Here is a 20,959-nt window from a genome sequence, read left to right as displayed (position 1 = left end):
CTGACTAACTTATGCTAGAGCAGAAACAACCGAGGAGAGCTAAGATAAGCTTCATCTAAAGTATCCTGCCAACGCTCCGCAGCTGCTCAAGGATCAGCGGAAGTTTCTTCGCTCCGGCAAAACACCAAAGTGCCGCCTTGTCCCAGATGTGGGCCACCAAGGCGTCCAATGAGGTGCGGTGGTTATTGAATACCACGTCATTGCGAGATGACCAAATCTTCCAGCATGTGAGGAGGATTAGGGAGTTCAGTCCATCGCGCAGATCGCTGGCGACGTGCTGCCTAAGTGCAGACCACCGGTCCAACAAGGAGAGCTCCTGGTCAGTCGCCGGAACGCCCAAGACTCACCACCAAATTTCTCGTGCCAGATTGCAGTGAAGGAGTAGATGATCGGTTGTTTCAGAATCCTGCAAGCAATGCGAGCACAAATCCTCCAGTTGCAGCCTGTGCCGCTTTCTCCTTGCAGCCGTCCAGAGGTGCCCATGGAGCATGAGCCAACCGAAGAACTTCACCTTGGAAGGTGCCCATGCTTTCCATACCAAACTGGCGCCGTCGAATTGGATGGACCCTGGAACATGAGTTGGTAAGCGGAGCAAGCCGAGTACTCTCCCGAGGAAGTCCACTTCCACCGTACTCGATCTTGCTCAGAGCTTAAGGAGATATCTTGAAGCAAAGACCACAGCAGCAAATATTGGTAAATTTCTGGAAATGACAGAAGCCTGGTGAGATCATTGACCCATCTTCGCTCGGACAGAGCGGACTTGACTGTTCTATTCCGAGTAGAAGGAGGAACACAGCCAAATAGGTCTGGAGCGAAGGAACGAATGGAGCGGCCATTGAGCCAAGCATCAGTCCAGAAAATTGTTGATTCTCCGTTACCCACCTCAAATTCCGTCGAAGCATCGAAGAGCGCGACCACTTCTTTCTCGTGCTGGATAGGAAGGCCGGCATCGCGGTCTATTTCAGCTTCGCCACGCATGTAATCCTCATCGTCTTCGCCAGGAGCCGCCGGCACGGATCCCGTTGGGGGACGACGATCCTGTGGGTGTTTTACCAGATCGCAGATGTTGCGCCGACGTACGCCCTGGGTGACCTGTCCCTTTCAGGCACCGACGCAACGTCGCGCGAGCAGCAGCTGATTGCGTTCTGGGCTCCGTTCCTCCTACTGCACCTTGGCGGCCCGGACAACGTCACCGCCTACTCCCTTGAAGACAACATGCTCTCCTTGCGCAAAATGGTTTGAGATCGTCACGCAGGTCTTTGGGTCCTTCTTCACCCTGTACAATTTCATATTTCTTAGCGATAGCAGGGTTCTGTCTGCGGCTTCTGCTATCATGCTTCTTGTGGGTATTGCCAAGTACTAAGAGAGGCTACGCGCATTGTACCAAGGCGACTTGGGCAACATCCGAAGCTCAAGCAATGAGCAGAAGTCAAGCGATTCGTCTGGGCGTCTGGACTTGCTCACAATAGGACGGGAGCTCGATAACGAGCAAGCCCTGCTGTTTGCTCACAACATGTTCCGTTTCTGCAAGCGTGCTATGGTTGATTCTTCGGTACTCCTGGAAAATTCTCCAGATCAGCAAGATACCAGCAGCGTGAAGATATTCTCCTTGAGATGGAGTATGTGCAAGGTTGTCGAGATGGAGCTCTCCCTCATGTACGACATCCTGTACACCAAGGCCACAGTGATCCACACCTGGAAAGGCTACCTCATCCGTCTACTCTCGCCGCTCGCCACGGCAACAGGAGCCTCACTGTTCTGGTTCTACCCCAAAGCATGACTATTGACGTCTGGTTCACTTACATCATGCTGGCTTCTGCCTTCCTCCTGGATGCGATATGGCTACCGAGGGCCTTAGGGTCGACATGGTCATACGCATTCCTGAATGCTGGAACATGGGCAAGGCTTCACCATCAGGTCCTGTGCTCTGGAAGGTGGCTCTGGTTCCATCGTGTTGTCGCGTCTTTGGATCCATGCTGGCTCTTTGGCAAGGATCCAAGCAGCTACAGGAGGTGGTCGGCCGGGCATTGCTGGGCGGTACAACTTGCTGCACGAGTGCACGAGTGCTCGTGGTGGCATGCCAGCTCCATGCTGCAGCTGGTTTGGACATCTGGAAAGAGCACCAGTACTTGAGCTGCTTATTTAAGTGTCGACAAGAAGTCAAGAAGATGTTGTTCCAACGGATCAAGCAAAGGTTGCCGCTGCCGGCGTCCGGCCCAGCTGCAGAGGATTCCTACTCCATGCTGGACATCACGACACGCTGGGATCACGAGGCCGTCAGTAGATGTCCGGACAAACTCAAGGACCGCAACCTCAACCTGAAATTCGGCAGTGAATTCCAAGAGGACATCCTCGCATGGCACATTGGCACCTGCATTTTCCTCTACTGCGCCGATCAACGGCTCATCAATGGCACATATGTGAAGGCAATTGAGGTGCTGTCAGAATACCTGATGTTCCTTGTCGCTGTGCGCCCACAAATGCTACCAGGCCTTCCGCTCAAAAGCCTGCTTGAGGAAACCCTCCAAGCTTTGCGTGACGTATGGACTAAATATAAGAAAAATAGCCCCAGTTGTACATCAAGGAAAGAGAGCCTTGCCGAGATCCTGCGTGAGGAAAAGTTTGGTAATAAATATTGGAGTCAACGTGATGCTAAAACGCGCCTTATGTCAGATGGAATTGAACTTCGCATTGAACTGCTAAAATATCATCAATGGTACATGCCAGAACTGTTAAAACTCATCTTTGATGTGTGGGTGGATAAACTGATGTATGCAGGCATACGATGCCCCAGAGAATCCCATGCCAAGCAGCTTAACCGTGGTGGTGAGCTCACAACCATCGTATGGATGATGATAGAACATGTTGGCTCGTTTCACATCGGACAAGAGGTTGATATGGAATCTAATCTTATCCTACCATAACAACCGGATCCTTATATATTCTATACCATATACTCTAACAAAAACCACTATCCAAACCGCTTAGGGAGGAAAAACAAACGGTTTCAATTGTTGAGTGAGCCTGCGTAACTGGTATTTCGATTAAGGGAGTAAACTTGGATATAGGCAAAAGTTGGAAGAGCCAAAATAGACTTCATCCATCGAAAAAGCTATCATGCGCTGGGTAGCGCTGGCAGCAGCCGATTGCACATGTAAAAGTTGTGTGTGTGTCTGTGCCATACGTGAAAACTCTCTCTTGATGGAATTGTGAAAACTCTCCTGGTGGAATCGTGAAAACTCTTATAAAAACATGTCTAGAAGTTTTGAAAATTTCTTATAAAATTCACATATATAAAGGATGGAGTTGCATGAATGCATATAAAATACAGTTTTTGTCTTTTTGTTCCCTCTTTGTTTGAGATTTGTCAGTTTTATGTCTCACAAATGAATTCGAGTTTGGACTTGAAAATTTATATGCGTGTATGCAACCCCATCCTTTATATGTGTGATCTTTTTCAGAATTTGTCAAAGTCATGTTTTTTAGGAGGGTTACCACGATTCCACTAAGAGAGGGGTTTCCACCGAATATTTTCCTTAATGAATGATTCTTCTTTTCATATATATTCCCACCAAAGTGATCTCTAGAAAGTAATTTAGCAATGATGATCGATCAATACAAAAATTGAAAATGAACAGAGGTTTTTTCAATCAAGTCCAACCAGGTTCCTTCCATTTGAATAGATAACAGGTAAGAAATATATTATAGTTGCACAAAAACATAATACTTGTCAGGTCACTGTATCACCATCCACAACGTAAAGGAAGTAGCAAGCAGGCTACAAATTTCCAGAGAGATTAAAAAGGAATAGTAGTTGTTGCAGCGCACTCCAAATTTGTGGGATCTGAACACTCAATTTTAAAAACCAGCAGCAATGCAGCATCTCAATTCGCAGCTAGGAGTAGAGTATCCATCGAGGGCAAGGCAAGTAAGCATTAGTAACAAAAAGAAAAAGAATCAGGGTAAGGAAATTGATGTGGGTAAGAGAAGGGAGGAACAGTAGCCTCACTAGCAAGCGCCTGATCAAATCGGCCTTGTGCGGGTCCAAGACGGCCAACTTCTCCTCCTCCTCCTCCACCGCCTCCTCTTTCATCGCAGCGGCTCTTTTCTCGAGGTCGACCGGATCGGAGTCGGCCTGGAGTTGGTCCACATCTTTCTTCCACCTCACATCCGTACAGGAAGGGAAAGAGGCGTTGCAGCGGATCGGCTCGACGATGAAGACGACCGACCGATGGCGCAGGAGACCGCCTGTTGGAGAGGGGCTTCGAGGTGGCCCGTTCGACCGGCGGCGGTGCTCGGGTTTAGGAACCCTAGCGTCGTCAGAAGCAGAAGCGACTAGGAACGGACGGTTCAACGGTAGGAGCGATTTCTCGATTTTTTTTATATTGTTTAAATAAAACATTTGCAAATATATACGTCCGTTTTGAAAAATTGCAAGTACAGGCTTTGACCCTTCCAACATGCGACAGGTATGCAGGCTTGCAACGGCCGGCTAGTGCATGATGGCATGTCGCACTTCTATCGGACAACATGTATGCAGATAGGTCGATGTATAGGTTGTTGAGCTTTCATGCAATCATTCATACTAGGAGGACAGATATGTGGAAAGCAAAAATTCCTCTGAAGATTAAAATATGGCGAGTCATGCAACGGAAGATTCAGTCAGGTGCAGGGGCGGAGCCAGGCTTTGGCCAACCTGGGCTCCGCCCCGCCCCTTGCCTTTCAGCTCACTGTCTTGTGTGAACAGTAGCCGGGACATGAACAGTACCCTGAGCGCCACCGCCCCTCTGTCCGCCCCCCCCCCCCCCCCCCGCCATACAGCTCTGGCTCCGCCGCTGGTCAGGTGGGCAGTTGAAAAAGAGAAATTGTCCAGGAAGTGAGAAGTGTACATTGTGTGATGAGATTGAAACTACAGAAGGCATTGTTCTTTATATGTCATCACTCATTTGGCAGTTTTCTTGTGGGTAGTGGTTAAGGAGATATGCAGGTGGAATTTTAGTGGGTAAACAAATGCCTAAATGATAAATGAAAATATGGGTAATTATGGCAAATAATAACAATCTCCATCTTTTGAGTGGCATTATGTTGAGTATATTTTAAAGTGACAAAACATGGATTGCCAATCTTTTGGGTAGCAAATATGTGAAAAGAAGAACCTAAAATAAAGGAGCAGTTACTTACCTGGTCACTAAAAGGATGGTAACACCAAGAAGGCAGCCACACTTTTCTTTCTGCTTCCCCATTGCCGTGAGGTAACAACTGCAACAAAAGCAAAAGTAATGATTGAAGCTACATTCACATATGCTAGCAAAAAGTGATATGGGCAGAAAGGTCAAAGTGTATTTGGCATATTAAACACTGCCCATTTCGATTTGCGAACAATTTATTTAATTACTTGTTAACTTGTTATGACCAGACTGACTTGCTTCAATTTCAACAGACTTCTCTACTCATGTACTTTGATGCATGGGAGGAATATATACAAAAAGTCAGGACTACCCTTGGTTTTAACATTTATAATGGTTGACAGGATTGTACAACAGTATATTGTATTATCATCAAGGCACTCAAACATGTTAAAGCAACTAGCCAAACTGAAATGTTCTCGTGTGGAGGGCAGTACAAATTTGAAGTACTAATAAAAGATACAAAAAACCTTGAGATCTTACAAATTCATGATGGTCCAGAACAACGTATTTAAAAAGGGACAATTCAAACCCGAGTTGGCTACCTATGGGGTACTGAAGTATCTGCGCATCGTAGTTGGCTAGTACAACAACCATGCTACTACCCAGCAGAACCTACAAGACTCTTGTGAACCCAAGACTTTCACTGGTATAAAACTAGAACCGTGAACTTTCCATGCCACAAAACTAATTCTGCCATAATTTAACAGATATTGATGGTCAAAGTATCAAACGATTGCATACAAGAACCCTAGGACGACATCCATCTGACAAGGAAGTAGTAACATTCTCCATTTTGCAAAGGTGGAAACTATTGATGCAGTTAAGTAAGATTTCTGATAAGTGAAAGTGGTACCCGGACCAGGCGACAGGATAGTTGATATGAACATTTGCTTTGCTGCGCTGGTACAGGAGGAAATGATATTCTGAATGATCAATGGGAGACTACTCTTTTGGAAGTTATACTCAGGAAGGGCATGCAAAGCGGTTGCAGTCCAGACAATTATTTCTGAAATTCTAGCTGTAGTGGAGTGGAATAGAATGTAGGTCTACATCACAAACTGGGGCCGTGCGAGTCTGGTGAGGGCACATGGCAGCAGCAACAGTCTGAATAACAAGCATAAAGAAGGCGGCAAAATTGGAAACTCTAGCAATGCACACTGATACCATCGCCCATGGGAACAAAAACACAAAGATTAGCAAGCCGCAAGGGAGGGATCCAGGGCCAAGACTGGAGACCCGTAGACCCCCCATGACTTTGACTTTCCCCATCGCTGCCTCTAATCCCCCGATCAACCAATCATCCTACCCATGACATGACCTGAGTACCTAACAAGACAATCAGGTGCTTCTAAGGCACGTGATGGCCAGGTGGACAAGACGACCAGCAGGGGCACGGCCACTGCGTTGAGGAGCTTGTCACCATGCTATCAACAAGACAAGCACACCACTGAGCTGGGCTGCTATTGGCATTCTCTATCTTGCAAAAGTGGAGCTACTGATGCAGTTAAGAAAGTCTTCTAATAAGCTAAGGTGCTACCAGGAGAGAGGAGTTATATTTGATATGAACATTTACATTGCTGCGCTGCTACAGGAGGCTGAATGATTAATGGGTCACTACTGTTTTGGAAGTTTTGCCTGGGAGGGGCATGCAAAGCAGCTGCAGATACACAATTACTACTTATGAAATTCTAGCTGCAGTAGAATGGAATGCTAGTTTGTGGACCAACATTTTTTTTTTTTTTGAGGGGATTTGTGGACCAACATTGCAAACTGGATGGAGCCACAGGTGAGGGCACATGGCAGCAACATGATTAGTGCGCCCACTGATATCATTGCCCAGAATAGGGATAAAAAACATCACGATTAGTGCGCGTCCACATCTCCCACAACTTGATTTGCCTCTTAATCCCCGACCAACCAAACCAATCATTGTACCCACCCATGGCATGACCTGACCTGACCTGACCTGACCAGACCAGATCGTTCAACTAGCTTGCTGAACGGAACCAACTGCGCGGCATGGCGGAAACGCTCCTCGCTTCTCTTAACCCCGCCCTAATCCCCTCCACAGGACCAGGAGTAACCAACCCCATCCGAAAGGAAAGCAAAACCCCACCATTTCCCGAGCAACCCAATCCGCCATGAATACGCCGTTAGAGATTGGAGGGAATAGAGAGAGGAGGGGAAAGGTAGTTGCTTAGTTACCGGCTGCTGTGCGGCACGGGCGGCGGCGGCGGAGGAGGACTCGGGTTTGGAGCCGCCATTCCGATTCTTCTTCCCCATCGTCGCCGGAGACACCGCGGCGACGAGGAGACGAGACGAGACGCGGAGGCGGACACTGCCGTGTGGGTCCGGGCCTCGTAAAGTTTAAGCTAGCCAGGTGCCGCTGCTCCGTCGGGCCACGTCGGCGGAAAAGCTCTCCACCGTCTGATCGCGTTTCGAGCGACGCTACAACCTTTTTATTTTTATATTTTTAAATTTTAAAAATTGCAAAACTATGCATCTATTAAGAGTAGAGATGAAAAATCGGAGCCCGCCATGCGCCCCGGTGACGGTGAGCAGGGCCCGACGCCGCCCATCTTCAATTCTTCACCGTGGATATACTCGGCGAAGTCCGTGAAGAATTCCCCAGCGCACCGCTGGCGTCTGGCTTCTGAAGTTGAACCTGACGACCAAGAGCGCGGCTTGCGAATTCGACTAATATGGGCTGCACAAGCGAGATCGAACGGCTGTTAGAGACCCAAGGGGTGGTCGGTGTTCCAAATAACGACCACCCCCCCAGAACAGCCTCCTCCGCGCCAAGGCATGGCTCGCCGGAGCGCCACCGCACTCTGGCCATCTCTTGCTTCCCCATGCGTCCTCCCTGAGACCTTGCCACTGCCCACAGACGTGTTGTCTGCGTGTGTCACGCAAACTTAGCAGATGCACGTGCTTACTTAACCAGAGCCTAAACTAATAAACTAACCAAATTACGTAAGTATTTGATGACGCATGCAGCGCTTCTTCCTGATCCCGCCATGCGCTGCCTCGGTGAGGGTGAGCACGCCGGTGCGACGCCGCCCAACTTCACCGTGGTTGTACTCAGCGAAGTTCCTGAAGAGCTCAGCGGCGCATTGCCTATTGTGCGCACCTTATGTTTGGTTGGTGGAACGATGTTGAATATGTATGGGTAGTGGTTAGACCACCAAGACCCGCTGTCAGACAGCCAGGAGATAGAGATTTCAAATCTTCATCACTACATAAGAAATCATCAAAAACGACACGTCATTAGTGACGTCTCCTTAGCACGTGTCACTAATGTAATATTAGTGACGGGTCCAGTACCGACCCGTCACTAATGTGTGGCCCGGGCTGGGACTTGATCAAGACCCATCACTAACGAGGGTTCATTAGTGATGGGGAGGGAACGACCTATCACTAAAGATAGTAGTGACGGGTAACATTAAAGACTGTCACTAATAATATAGTCATTAGTGACGGGTCATAGTTCTTACCCGTCACTAATGAATTACTTATTAGTGACGAGTGTCCTTATCACCCGTCACTAATTTCTGTGCCGACCACTCTCTGCTGCTCGGCCACTCTTATCCTCTCATTTCTCTCTCTCGACCACTCTCATCTCCGCTCACGTCGGCTCACCTCCTCCTCCCGCCGCCGCCGCCGTTCGCACCGCGCCGCCCGAAGCTGCCGCCATCCTCCCGCCTCCACCACAGCCCGACGTCGCCACCCCCTTCTACCCTCTAGGGTTAGGGCGATGGATCAAGGTAGCGGCGGGGGCCGTGGCCGTGGCCTTGGCGGTCTTGGATGGATCCTGATGACTCCTCCATCGGCTCGCGCACCAGACGTCCACTACCCTCCAGGCGTTTGTCCACTGGCGGCGTCCCCGGTGACGACCCCACGGCGGTCAGGATCGAGCCCTAGCATAGTACGTAACCTCTTTCCTTTTCTCTCTCTCATTGTTAGGCTCATAGTAACACTCATTAGGACACAACAATTTAATTGAGTTTATAGTACATTAGGCTCAATTCATATCATTCTATCATATAGGTGTTGAAACCGATCCTATGGCTCAAAGAGGTAATCCCTGCGATAGATAGTATTGTACCTTTGGTGCAATCCACGGTAGATGGAAGGAATTTTGTGAAGGTAGCTATCTCTTTTGACATATGTTTAAGGGGAGAAAGTAGTGGAGATATCACTATTAGGGCATGTGGCAATGCATCACCGATTGCGTTGCATGCCGAAAAAACCACTGTGGAAGGGTGCCTGAAAGCGCTTGAGGAGCATGAGTTCTTTTTGCCTGACTACAACTATTTTCGAATAAAAACGCTTGAGGAGGGTGAAGAGGATTTGGCTTCAATCAATGAGAGGCTTGCTCAGTTCAATAAATATGATATGGTACAATAATATATAATCCGGTTGTTTTGATATACATGACTGTTATCGTGTGTTATTTTCATAATTTTATTTTCTTTGCTTGTAGGATATTTTTGGTGATACCTTTGCATCAATTAGTTTTCATGCTATCTTAGATCAAGCCATGGATCATCTTGGGTTAAGCTTTTATGGCCCCGGAGTGGACTTCACTGCTGAAGGCAACTTCCAGGCTGATATAAGGTTTCATTTAAGAGGAAATGAACCAGCTAATAAGACATTGTTTACTCTCTATGGTAAAGCATCGGGTCGTCTATGTCAAGCGAAAGAGAGTGCACTAATTCATGCGCTAATGTATATCGATGAAGTACTAGGATACAGTATTGTAGATTTCAACTATATTAAATATCTCAGGTTACGTGCTTCGGCAAATGCTCAAGTGTAATGATATATGGATATTTAGATAAGTACGTAATGTATGTATAACTATATTGTATGACTGTCTTGAGTTAAATTGAAGTTTCTGGATGCATATCTGTGTTCTTGAATGTGAAGATTGCTGTCAAATCCTGTTCTGTTCTGTTGAATGGGAACAGTTGAAATACTCTCTGTTTGCATGCATGCCTCTGTTATGAAAGTCGATCAATTCTGTAGAAGTCATTAGTGATGGGTCTTAGTTTTCACCCATCACTAATATGCCATGAAAGTCATTAGTGACGAGTGTCCTTATCACCCATCACTAATGTTAAATTATTAGTGACAAGTTTCCTTACAACCCATCACTAATGTGAAGTCATTAGTGATGATGTACTTATGACCCGCCACTAATGTTAAATCATTAGTGACGGATATCCTTCTAACCCGTCACTAATTATTGATGTTTACTGTTATTTTCTGCGCCGAGCAGCATGACCAGACAGTGTATGTCCGCCGGCTGCTCGGCAAAGGGGAGATTTTTTGGCGATTCTGTTGAGGCCAAATCAAATCTCGGTGATTTGAAGTTGGGATTGTCCCTGGCCTTTGAAGTATTGCCTCCCCCTCTCCTCCTCTTGCTCATATATGCATGGTGGATTCTAGGGTTTGAGTACTTGGAATCATCAATTTTGCTCCTTCTCCTAGATCTTGATATATATGGATTGTCCCCCTTAGTGTATATGCGTAACCTACGTCTCCCGTTCGGGAGTGTTTGATTATATATATGACTTGGCAACTCGTCATATTTATAAGAAGATGCTCCCAAATTGTCCACATACTTTGGACTGTTCGAGGATATGTGGCCCGAGTAGTAGGTTTCTGTGCTCTTGTACGGTTTTAGAGAGAATTTCGGTGGCGTCTCCCTGTTGTTCTCCAGATACACACCCTCTCAGCTCATTGTGAAGACGTGTACTTGGAGAATAGCAGGGAGGTGCTGCAGAAATTTTCTCTAGAACCGTACTAGAGCATGAAAACCTACTCGGGCCACATATCCTCGAATGGGATTATGACCTATCTTTGCCTATTAGAAATTAGCTAGGATCCTTCGCCATAGATAACATTTACCATATTTGGATGTTAGTTGTTAGCTTGAATATCACTAGAACAGTACACGCACACACTTAATTTACTTAAATTGAGTTAGAATTTTTATACTTATTCTAGCTACTCTGTCGTTTATGTTAAGAATGAATATTTTTTCAATTTGTAGATGGTGGACCGAAGTTGGATGTACCTTGATTGCCGTACTTGTAACGAGTACATGAGTGGGGTGAAGTCTTTTATGAGTGCATCCAGTATATAGGTAAATCCCTTAATCCCTTAGAGGGATGAGCACATTAGTGACGGGTGATAACGTCGTGCATCACTAAAGACCGAGTCCCAGTGAAGGGGTGCTAAATCCACCCACCACTGTGACCTGATCATTAGTGATGGGTGGTAATTTCACCTGTCACTGTGACCTAGTCATTAGTGGCGGGTGGTAATTTCACCCGTCACTAATGATCTGTGTATATATAACGGGCCCGAGAACCCTAGCCTCCAATTTTGCCTAAGCCCCGCGCCTAAGCTTCCTCCTCGTCGCCTGCAGCCCTCCTCGTCGCCTCCTTCTCCCGGCCGTCCCCGAGGTCGCCACCGTCTCCATGCCGTCCCCATCCTCCTCCCCGACGCCGTCTTCCCCCGCACCCTGGTGCCCGACTACCCCAACGCCAAGGAGCCCATGCCGCCGTCGCCAAGGATCACCACCTTGACGCCGAGGAGCCCGCTGCCTCCTCCCCGACGAGCACCCCGACGTCGAGGAGCCCGCTCCACCGTGCTCTGCGCCGCCATCGTCCACATCCGTCGAGGTAGGCCTCCCGCCGTCCCCTCCTCATCGATGCCTGCCGCCATCGTCCTCATCCGTCGAGGTAGGCCGGCCTCCTGGCTCACTTTTTGTAATCAATATTTGTGTGAGGCCACACGTATGTGCTTACTTGCTTGCTTGAGCACTCTAGCTTCATTGATTTTTAGTGTTTAGTGTTAGATTGGAGGCTAGGAAGTTAAAACTGTTTAGCAATCTGAGTGTCAGTTCTTGTATACTGGGTCGAGGTGAATATGGTTCATGCTTAAGCGTATTATGTTCTTAACTTCTTATGCTGCTAGTTTATACATGATCTTGTGGACCATAATGTCTACTGATATTTATAAATTGTATTGGATCATTCTTGTTCCTATGACATCTTGTTTTTTATTAGCCGAAGATTAAGAGTACGTCATGCTGTCTTTATATAGTTTATTTCTCCTTGTGATTTCTATTATACAAAGCTTACAGTTTTTGTTCCTTCTTTGTGAGTGTTAGGATGAATTCTTTGTGACTGTTATTTTAGATTCTCTTATGCTGCTTTTTACTAGTTACTTTCAGTTATGCAAGATCATGTTATTAGAATGTTTTTGCTTCAATACACATGTTGTTACCCATTTTTGCTTTGATGATGACATTTAGGAAATTAAAATTAAATTTGTAAGAAAATCCCAAAAATGAATTTAGGTTGTGTAACCTATTACGTCGTCTCCCGTTCGGGAGTGTTTGATTATAAATATGACTTGGCAACTCGTCATATTTATAAGAAGATGCACCCGAATTGTCCACGTACTTTGGACAGTTTGAGGATATGTGACCCGAGTAGTAGGTTTATGTGCTCTTGTATGGTTCTAGAGAGAATTTCGGTGATGTCTCCCTGTTGTTCTTCGGATACACACCCTCTCAATTCATTGTCAAGACGTGTATTTGGAGAAAATGGGGAGGTGCTGCTGAAGTTTTCTCTAGAACCGTACAAGAGCATGGAAACCTACTCGGGCCACATATTCTCGAATGGGATTAGGACCTATCTTTGCCTATTAGAAATTAGCTAGGATCCTTCGCTTTAGATAAGAAATACATCATATTTTCATAAATTCATATAAAAGTGAATATAGTTACTAAGACTTCTACAATTATATCTGCATATTCGTATCTATTAGATGTCTGCCAACGAGTCATCGAGATCCTCTGACGAAGCACAAGCTCCCAGTCAAACGTCTGCGCAACCAGGTCCCAGTGGAGCAACAGTACGAAGTCCAAGGGCACAAGAAAAGTGGCCGACGGACAAGATTACTGTCACGAAAATCGATGATGACGGTGTGCCTACGGAGAAGAAGGCACTGCAGATGTTGCGGAAGCTCGCAGGCCTTAATGCTCGGGAGAGGGTGCCATTGACCCTTCCTAAGTTCAATGACCTCACTGTGGCTCAAAAGGACGCCTTGTTCAATGATGGTGTCAATATGTTTCTTGAGTTCCTGGAGAACATGAAGGCGAAGGCTTCCAAGGCTGCTATGAAAATGATTGCCAAACTATGGAGAAGCCACAAGAGCAAGCTTGTGAACGAGAATATGGAAAAAGAGTTGGAGCCCTTCAGCAAGTACCCATATATTAAAAGAGAGGATTGGGAAGCTTTTGTGGAGTTGAAGACCTCAGAGGTGTTCCAAACAGATAGTTCAGCAAAGAAGTAGCTTCAGGCAAAGAACAAGCAGAATCACAACCTGGGCACAGGCGGGTACGTGAGGAAAAGGGATAAATGGTAGGCGGAGGATGCAAAGTTGGCCAACGAAGGCCGCGAGAATCCTTGGTGGCAATTCCCGGGACGATCGCAATCGTATTTGCGAGCGAGGGGTACGCTGTCAGATAGTGGAGAAATAACCTTCAAATCCAGCAAAACTTAGTGCACCAGCGGGTGGTAACCCCATTGCTAGACACAAGAGTAGTCAAGCCTCCAGGGAGGTTGAACAACCTGTCTTCTCTCCATCCATGGAGCCCGATACTATAGACCTTCTCGATGGGCCCATGCCATGCTCGCTGGTCGTAAGACCTGGTGGCTACTATATTGAGGTTGCAAAGGGCCAGGTGCATCCAGAGGTCCAGGTGTTACATACAGTCCCGATATGTCCTGGCTATGCCGTGGTCTTCATGGATTTTGTACATACCAATGCTGTGGACACAGATTTGCCTATGCCCCCCAATGATGAGATCCAAAAACTGGGTCAAGATCGTCTTCAAAGGATCCAATGAAAGAGGGGGGACATCGTGGTGCACAGGGAACCATCTAGTTGCGATCCGCCTAGACGTTCAAGTGCACCAAGTTCCCTACTCCAACCTCTGCCATCTGCAGTTAAGCAACCTGAGGGCAGCCCAAAGAAGAAGAAGTCCAAGCCTCAGCCTCGAGATGCGCTAGTTGTGTCACCTTTGCCTACTCTGCCATCTCCAATTAAGCAACCTGAGGGCAGCCCAGAGAAGAAGAAGAAGTCCAAGCCAGGGTCCAAGAAGTAGCTGCCGAAGAAATCCACATCCTCTGGTAAGGACTCAATCACCGAGAAGCACCAGATAGCGGCAGCTTGGACTTAGGACAACCCAAAATTCAAGCTTGGGAAGCCCTTGCTGCCAGCAGATCCACTTCGGAGGGTGGGACAACCTTGTGTCCAGTTGCATAATTACTACCTGTAAGGTTGTAGAGAGAAGAAGATTTCCATTGTCGTCTATTACCAAAATCGTCACTTCTTGGAAGGGGACGACTACTTCCTCGTGGGCTTCAACGACTTATACGACCTCTTCAACCACGATGACCTGGACGTGGGGTTATTGCGATGCTTTACATTGTAAGCCCTTTCAAACTAGACGTTCATTAATTATTACCACTAATTCTCCAATCTAACTAATTTCTTATCTGTAGACTCTTGATGCAATAAACGAGGAAGAAGGAGCCCTTCGGATTCCTTGACCCCCAAATTATGACGATTTATGTGATGGAACAACAAAGGGAATTCGTTGTGGCAAATGCGGCTAAGGCAATGAGCCACTTTTCGAAGAGGGACTACCTGATCATTGCTCCCAAGTAGAACTTGGTCTGGTATCTCGATTCATCAAGACCAGTAGTAGGACCTAACGTCGAACGAGGACAACATGACTATACTTTCGTCAAACAAATCCTCGACAAGTAAGTTCTTTATGACTTAGGTTACATATTGAACTTTTCAAACTTACACCAAATATTGACTATTGGATCCCGCTTCGCATGTAGGGATTTTGATAGGTATATGCGCTGTGATCCAAAGTACGATCCGAAGGAGCCCCGCACACTGACACATAAGACCGCCTTCACGGTAAGTGCCAGCATACATATTTGTAAATACTATACTACTACCTTTTTTTGAACTGACTGTTTTTTCCCTCTCTAGTGCCACCACCAACCACCGGGCAACGCCTGCGGCTTCTATGTTGCACGTCACATGCTGTTAACCATGGCAGCCAAGGATATGAAATCCCCAGATGTAAGATAATTGCATAGTCTTTTCATAACTGCTTTTATTCATTACTAATATATGATGATAAAATGATTTTGCTCATGCTAATTGCATACTTTTTCCATAACTACTTTCATTCAGTAGGAATTCAACTTACCAGATGGCAACATCGAGGAGTCTGCACTCGCCAACATTCGAGGACGAATCGCCTCGTTCATAATTGTCGAATATCTAATTATGGGATATATACACATAAGGAGTATACTTCACAGAAATAGGGTATATAATACATACACCTAACAGACTCCGGATATTACGGAACCGAATCGGCGGTACCTGATACTCGTGGAGATCCAGGACAGTTGTATTAGGAAGGTCACGATTGGTTACCCAACTAGGGGACACCTAGTATCCAATCTTGATTCTATCTGCTTCTTCTCGACTGACAGAACCAAGGACTCCATGTCGACTACGGCTAGATAGGAGGTGGCGCAGGACCCCTATATAAGCAGAGGAGGGCAGATGGAGGAGGGGACTTTGGGAGCTTCAACCGAGATCCAGATGCAAGCCTCTAGATCCTAGGACAAGAGATACTCGACGACTTCATCTTTAGATTAGATCCCATCTTCTTCTTGCAATAGGGCTAGTCATCTTGCTTGTACTCGGATGAACACATATTGATCATCAACATACAGGACGTAGGGTATTACTCCATCTGGGGGCCCGAACCTGTCTACATCGCGTGTCTCGCACATTGTCGACTACTGATCCACGAAGAGCACCCCATCAATTACGGACATATTGTCAGGGAAAAAATCTTCGACAGTTGGTGCGCCAGGTAGGGGGCTTCTGCTTTTTCAGATCGACAATGTCTCGAGTGCATCTTCGCACCGGCTTTTCGGATGCCAGTTTCTACGACTGCTTTGGGTCACAAGCGATTGCCTTCGAATCGCCTCCGGCCGGATCGCATATCACTTTTGGAACTATGGTCTTTCAATGGCACAGTCAAGGTGGATTGATCCACACCGGTATTCTCGAGTCTAGCCCAGTGGACGCATATCGCGAGGTGGGGCACCTCGAGTGGGATCCCAATGAGCCCAATGTTCTGAACTTCAGCGACACCAGCAGCGAGGAGAGTGCCGATGACGCCTCTGTCGATAGCCGAAGTAGCCGAACAGATCGATTCGTGTTCATGGCTCGAGGAGAGGATGCACCACCCCTCGATCCGATGGTGGTAGATCAGACCGTCAACGAAGATGAGGACATGGAGAACCTTAGGGATCCAGCTGCGACGATTGCCAACGCTGGCAATACTGAGGATATCCCGCCAGGGACGTCAGCGGCCGGAGCTCTGCGCACCGTTGTTCATCAGCGGCCCACAGGAGATCCACCGCCCCCTGGTCTGCGACGACGACTACCTGTGGGTACACCTCCTCCGGTGCCGACCATACGGTCGAGGGACGAACTTCAACAGGACAACCTTCATAGGGATGTGTCTCCCCCACCCCAGATCAGTGGTGGCGGCGATGTTTTTAGCACCCCAAAAGCTAACATCCAAGGGGCACACCTGATTCTTAAGTCTGCTCCTCGAGTAGATCCGATGAATCCCTTAACCCCTCTGCTCGAACAGGCCAGGACTTTGCTTGACGCGGCTCAAGCTCAGAATGCTCGAGCAAACAATCCTAACGGCTCTAGGCTCTCCAGCCGGCAAGATACTGGGTCGAGGAGCCACGGTCACGATCATCTTCAAGCAGGAGGGTCGCAGTCAGGAAGCTCGGGAGCTCGACCTCGACCCTACCGACCAAACTGCAATCGCCCCATACACGAGTGCAGACATCAGGGAGATCTACAAAATCTCATCCCACATGACCGACGCGACTTGCGGGAACTCATCAACAATAACCACGAGGAGCGTCGTGAAGATAACCGACAATACGAACAGCGTAGATCTCCAGCACGGGACGGTCGACGTGGCTCCCCTGTTCAAAGGAACAAGCACGATAGCTCGCCCCCTCCTGAGGAATTCGATGGAGGTTGCGAAGCCTTCGTTCGAGAGCTCCGTTCGATACGATGGCCCGAGAAGTTCAAGGCGGGCCCGATACAAAAGTACGACGGGAAGCTCAACCCTAACGAGTGGTTACAGATTTATACCATGGTTATTCGAGCGGCGGGCGGTGATAACAAGGTGATGGCCAATTACCTGCTGACCGCACTCGATGGACCAGCCAGGTCCTAGCTGTTGAACCTGCCTCCCAATTAGATCCGATCATGGGCAGAGTTGAAGGCTCAGTTTATAGCCAACTTCCAGGGCACATTTGAACGCCCAGGAACGGAAAACGATCTCCATCAGTTGAACCAGCGTGAAGATGAATCTCTTCGGGATTTCATACGACGATTCAGTGATAGACGTAACACGATCCTGAACATCTCTGATGAATCAGTCATCATCGCCTTTAAACGAGGAGTGAAGAATGACGACTTACTCGGAAAGATGGCTACTCGGAAGCTCCGCACGGTCAAGGAACTCTTCGAGTTGGCCGATAAGTGTGCAAAACGTGCCGAGGCTCAGGCACATGCCAAGGACCCTCGATCGGGCAAGGACAATCCCGAGTCCTCGAAGAACGGGGGGAAGAAAGGCAAGCCCGGTGACAAGGGTAAAGGACCAGATACGACCGTAGCGGCGGTCGACAGGAGAAAATCACGCAACACTGGGGACAACAAAGGCCAGAGCCGAGGTGGTGGGAAGTGGTGCCCCATCCATCGCACCAACTAGCACGACTTCGACGAGTGTTACGTCTTCAAGAAAAAGCTCGAAGAAAGGATGAAGGCTGCGACTGAACAGCTCAGCAAGCAGGTCAAGCCGGACGCTAAGGATGACAAACCCGAGTTCCACGAGCCGTATCATAGCCTGGCACATATCTTCGGAGGATCTACCGCTTATAAGTCCAAAAGGCAATACAAGGCAGTCGAACGAGAAGTCAATCTGACCTTGTCCGGTCCTACTCGATACCTCAAGTGGTCAGAGGTCCCGAACACCTTCAATCAAGACGACCATCCGTCTGCGGTTCCCTGTCCTGGTCGATATCCAGTGGTGGTACAACCGACTATCCTCAACATTAAAGTTTGTTGGACCCTTGTCGATGGCGGAAGTTCACTCAACCTCATCTTTGCCAAGACTCTAGACCAAATGGGGATCAGTAGGTCGGAGCTCAAAAGAGGAGTCGAGCCCTTTCATGGTATCACTCCCAATTCTTCAACCATGCCTCTTGGCCAGATCGAGTTGCCGGTCACGTTTGGCACGCCCGACAACTTCCGCACTGAGAGATTAACCTTTGATGTCACGGACTTCGAGACGACGTAAAATGTGGTCCTGGGCCACCCCATGCTGGGTAAATTTATGGTTGTGGTGCACTACGCATACCAAACGCTCAAGATCCCAGGTCCCAAAGGAATCATAACCGTCAAAGGGGATCAGCGTGCGGCAGTGAAGTGCGACAAACAAAGCTTGGATATGGTCGAGCACTTCAACCAGGCGACGATCATCTTAATGGGAGAAGGGTCTAAGCGCCAGAAGAACCAAGCCGCTGAAAGCTCCAGGTTGGTAAGCCTATCTGGTACCTCTAAGTTCGATGATACCTCCAAGGAAAATGCCAACAACGGTACCAAGGACAAAAGAACTGATGATGGAGTCAAGTCAGTGCCCCTTGACCCGTCTAGACCGGACAAGACGGTCAAGATTGGGGCCGGTCTCGACCCCAAATAGGAACTCGAGCTCATTGCTTTCCTCCAGGCAAACCAAGACGTGTTCGCCTGGCAACCGTCTGATATGTCCAGGGTCCCCAGGGAAGCAATCGAGCATCGACTAGCTGTTAGACCCGACGCCAAACCTGTGGCGCAGAGGCAGCGAAGATTTGCGGAGGACAGGAAGCAAGCCATCCAGGAGGAGGTCGACAAACTCCTAAAAGCGGGCTTCATTCGAGAACTTCGTCATCCTACATGGCTTGCGAACCCGGTTCTCATCAAGAAGGCTAAGGACATGTGGAGAATGTGTGTCGATTTCACCGACCTCAACAAAGCTTGCCCCAAGGATCCTTTTCCTCTCCCACGCATCGACCAAATAGTCGACTCTACGGCTGGTTGTGCGTTGCTTTGTTTTCTAGATGCCTACTCGGGGTGTCACCAAATTAGCATGGGGGTCGAAGATGAGGAGAAAACGGCTTTCACTACTCATTTTGGCGTGTTCTGCTATGTAAAAATGCCTTTTGGCTTAAAGAACGCTGGTGCTACATATCAAAGGTGTATTCAAAATTGTCTAAAACCCCAAATTGGGCGCAATGTAGAGGCATATGTCAATGATATTGTGGTAAAGTCGAAAACCGATGACGCGTTGGTAAGCGACCTCAGGGAAACTTTCGACAACCTTAGGAAGTATCACATGATGCTTAACCCAGAAAAGTGCACATTTGGCGTGCCGACCGGTAAGCTTCTCGGCTTCCTGGTGTCAGGTCGAGGCATTGAGGCAAACCCTCGCAGAATCGAAGCTCTCGACCAAATGCGGTCACCTCGAACGGTAAAAGAAGTCCAAAAACTAACCGGTTGTATTGCAGCTCTTAGTCGATTCATCTCAAGGATGGGCGAACGAGGGATGCCTTTCTTGAAGCTACTCTAGAAACAGGATCGGTTCAAGTGGACAGGAGAAGCGGGGCAGGCCTTCCAGGACTTAAAAAGGTATTTATCATCTCCGTTAATTTTAACACTGCCTCTTGAAAGAGAGGATATATTGTTGTATGTTACAACCACCCCACAAGTTGTAAGCACGATTTTGGTGGTCGAACGAGAATGCCTCGAGAAAAAGAACAAGATCCAGAAACCTGTTTATTACGTGAGTGAAGTCCTACACGATGCTAAGCTACGATACCCACAAGTGCAAAAGTTGCTATATGCAGTCTTGATGACTTCCCGGAAGCTACGGCACTATTTCCAAGCACACAGACGTCTCCATTGAAGGATGTCATACGCAACAGGGAGGCTACTGGACAGATAGCGCAATGGGCGGTCGAGCTCAATGAATTCAACATACACTACGTACCACACACGAGCGTGAAGTCGGGAATACTAGCGGAATTCATCGCCGAATGGACTAACATTGACGAAGTCAAACCAAGTGTGGTCGAGGACCACTGGACGCTCTTCTTCGATGGATCGCTCATGCTTTAGGGCTCGGGGGCTGGCATCATACTTACTCAAATCTCCGACGGGTGACGAACTCAGGTATGTTGTTCAATTTGATTTTAAAGCTTCCAACAATGTTGCCGAATACAAGGGATTGGTAAATGGCCTCCGCATAGCTGCATCACTTGGAATCAGGTGACTTCTCGTGAAAGGGGACTCACAGCTAGTCGTAAACCAAATGCAAAAGGCATACCAGTGCTCGGAAGACAACATGGCGGCTTACTTGCAAGAGGTGCGAAAGCTTGAGCAGAAGTTCGAAGGGCTAGAAGTAACGCACATTAAAAGGAGTGACAACTCTGGTGCGGATGAACTTGCTAGACTCGCTTCTTCCCGAGTACCGGCACCCATAGGAGTCTTCATTGAGAAACTTCTCAGACCTT

At 47.8% G+C, this 20,959-nt stretch overlaps 1 pseudogene; it reads left to right on the top strand.

The window, feature by feature from the left end:
• Positions 1-146: 146 nt before the first annotated feature.
• Positions 147-2,924, top strand: LOC133886526 (uncharacterized; annotated as a pseudogene).
• The last annotated feature ends 18,035 nt before the right edge of the window (positions 2,925-20,959 follow it).

Source organism: Phragmites australis, chromosome 12 (genome assembly GCF_958298935.1).
Source record: "Phragmites australis chromosome 12, lpPhrAust1.1, whole genome shotgun sequence".
Taxonomy (NCBI): Eukaryota; Viridiplantae; Streptophyta; class Magnoliopsida; order Poales; family Poaceae; genus Phragmites; species Phragmites australis.
The sequence above is the reverse complement of the archived record's forward strand: the minus strand, read 5'-3'. Positions and strand labels throughout refer to the sequence as shown.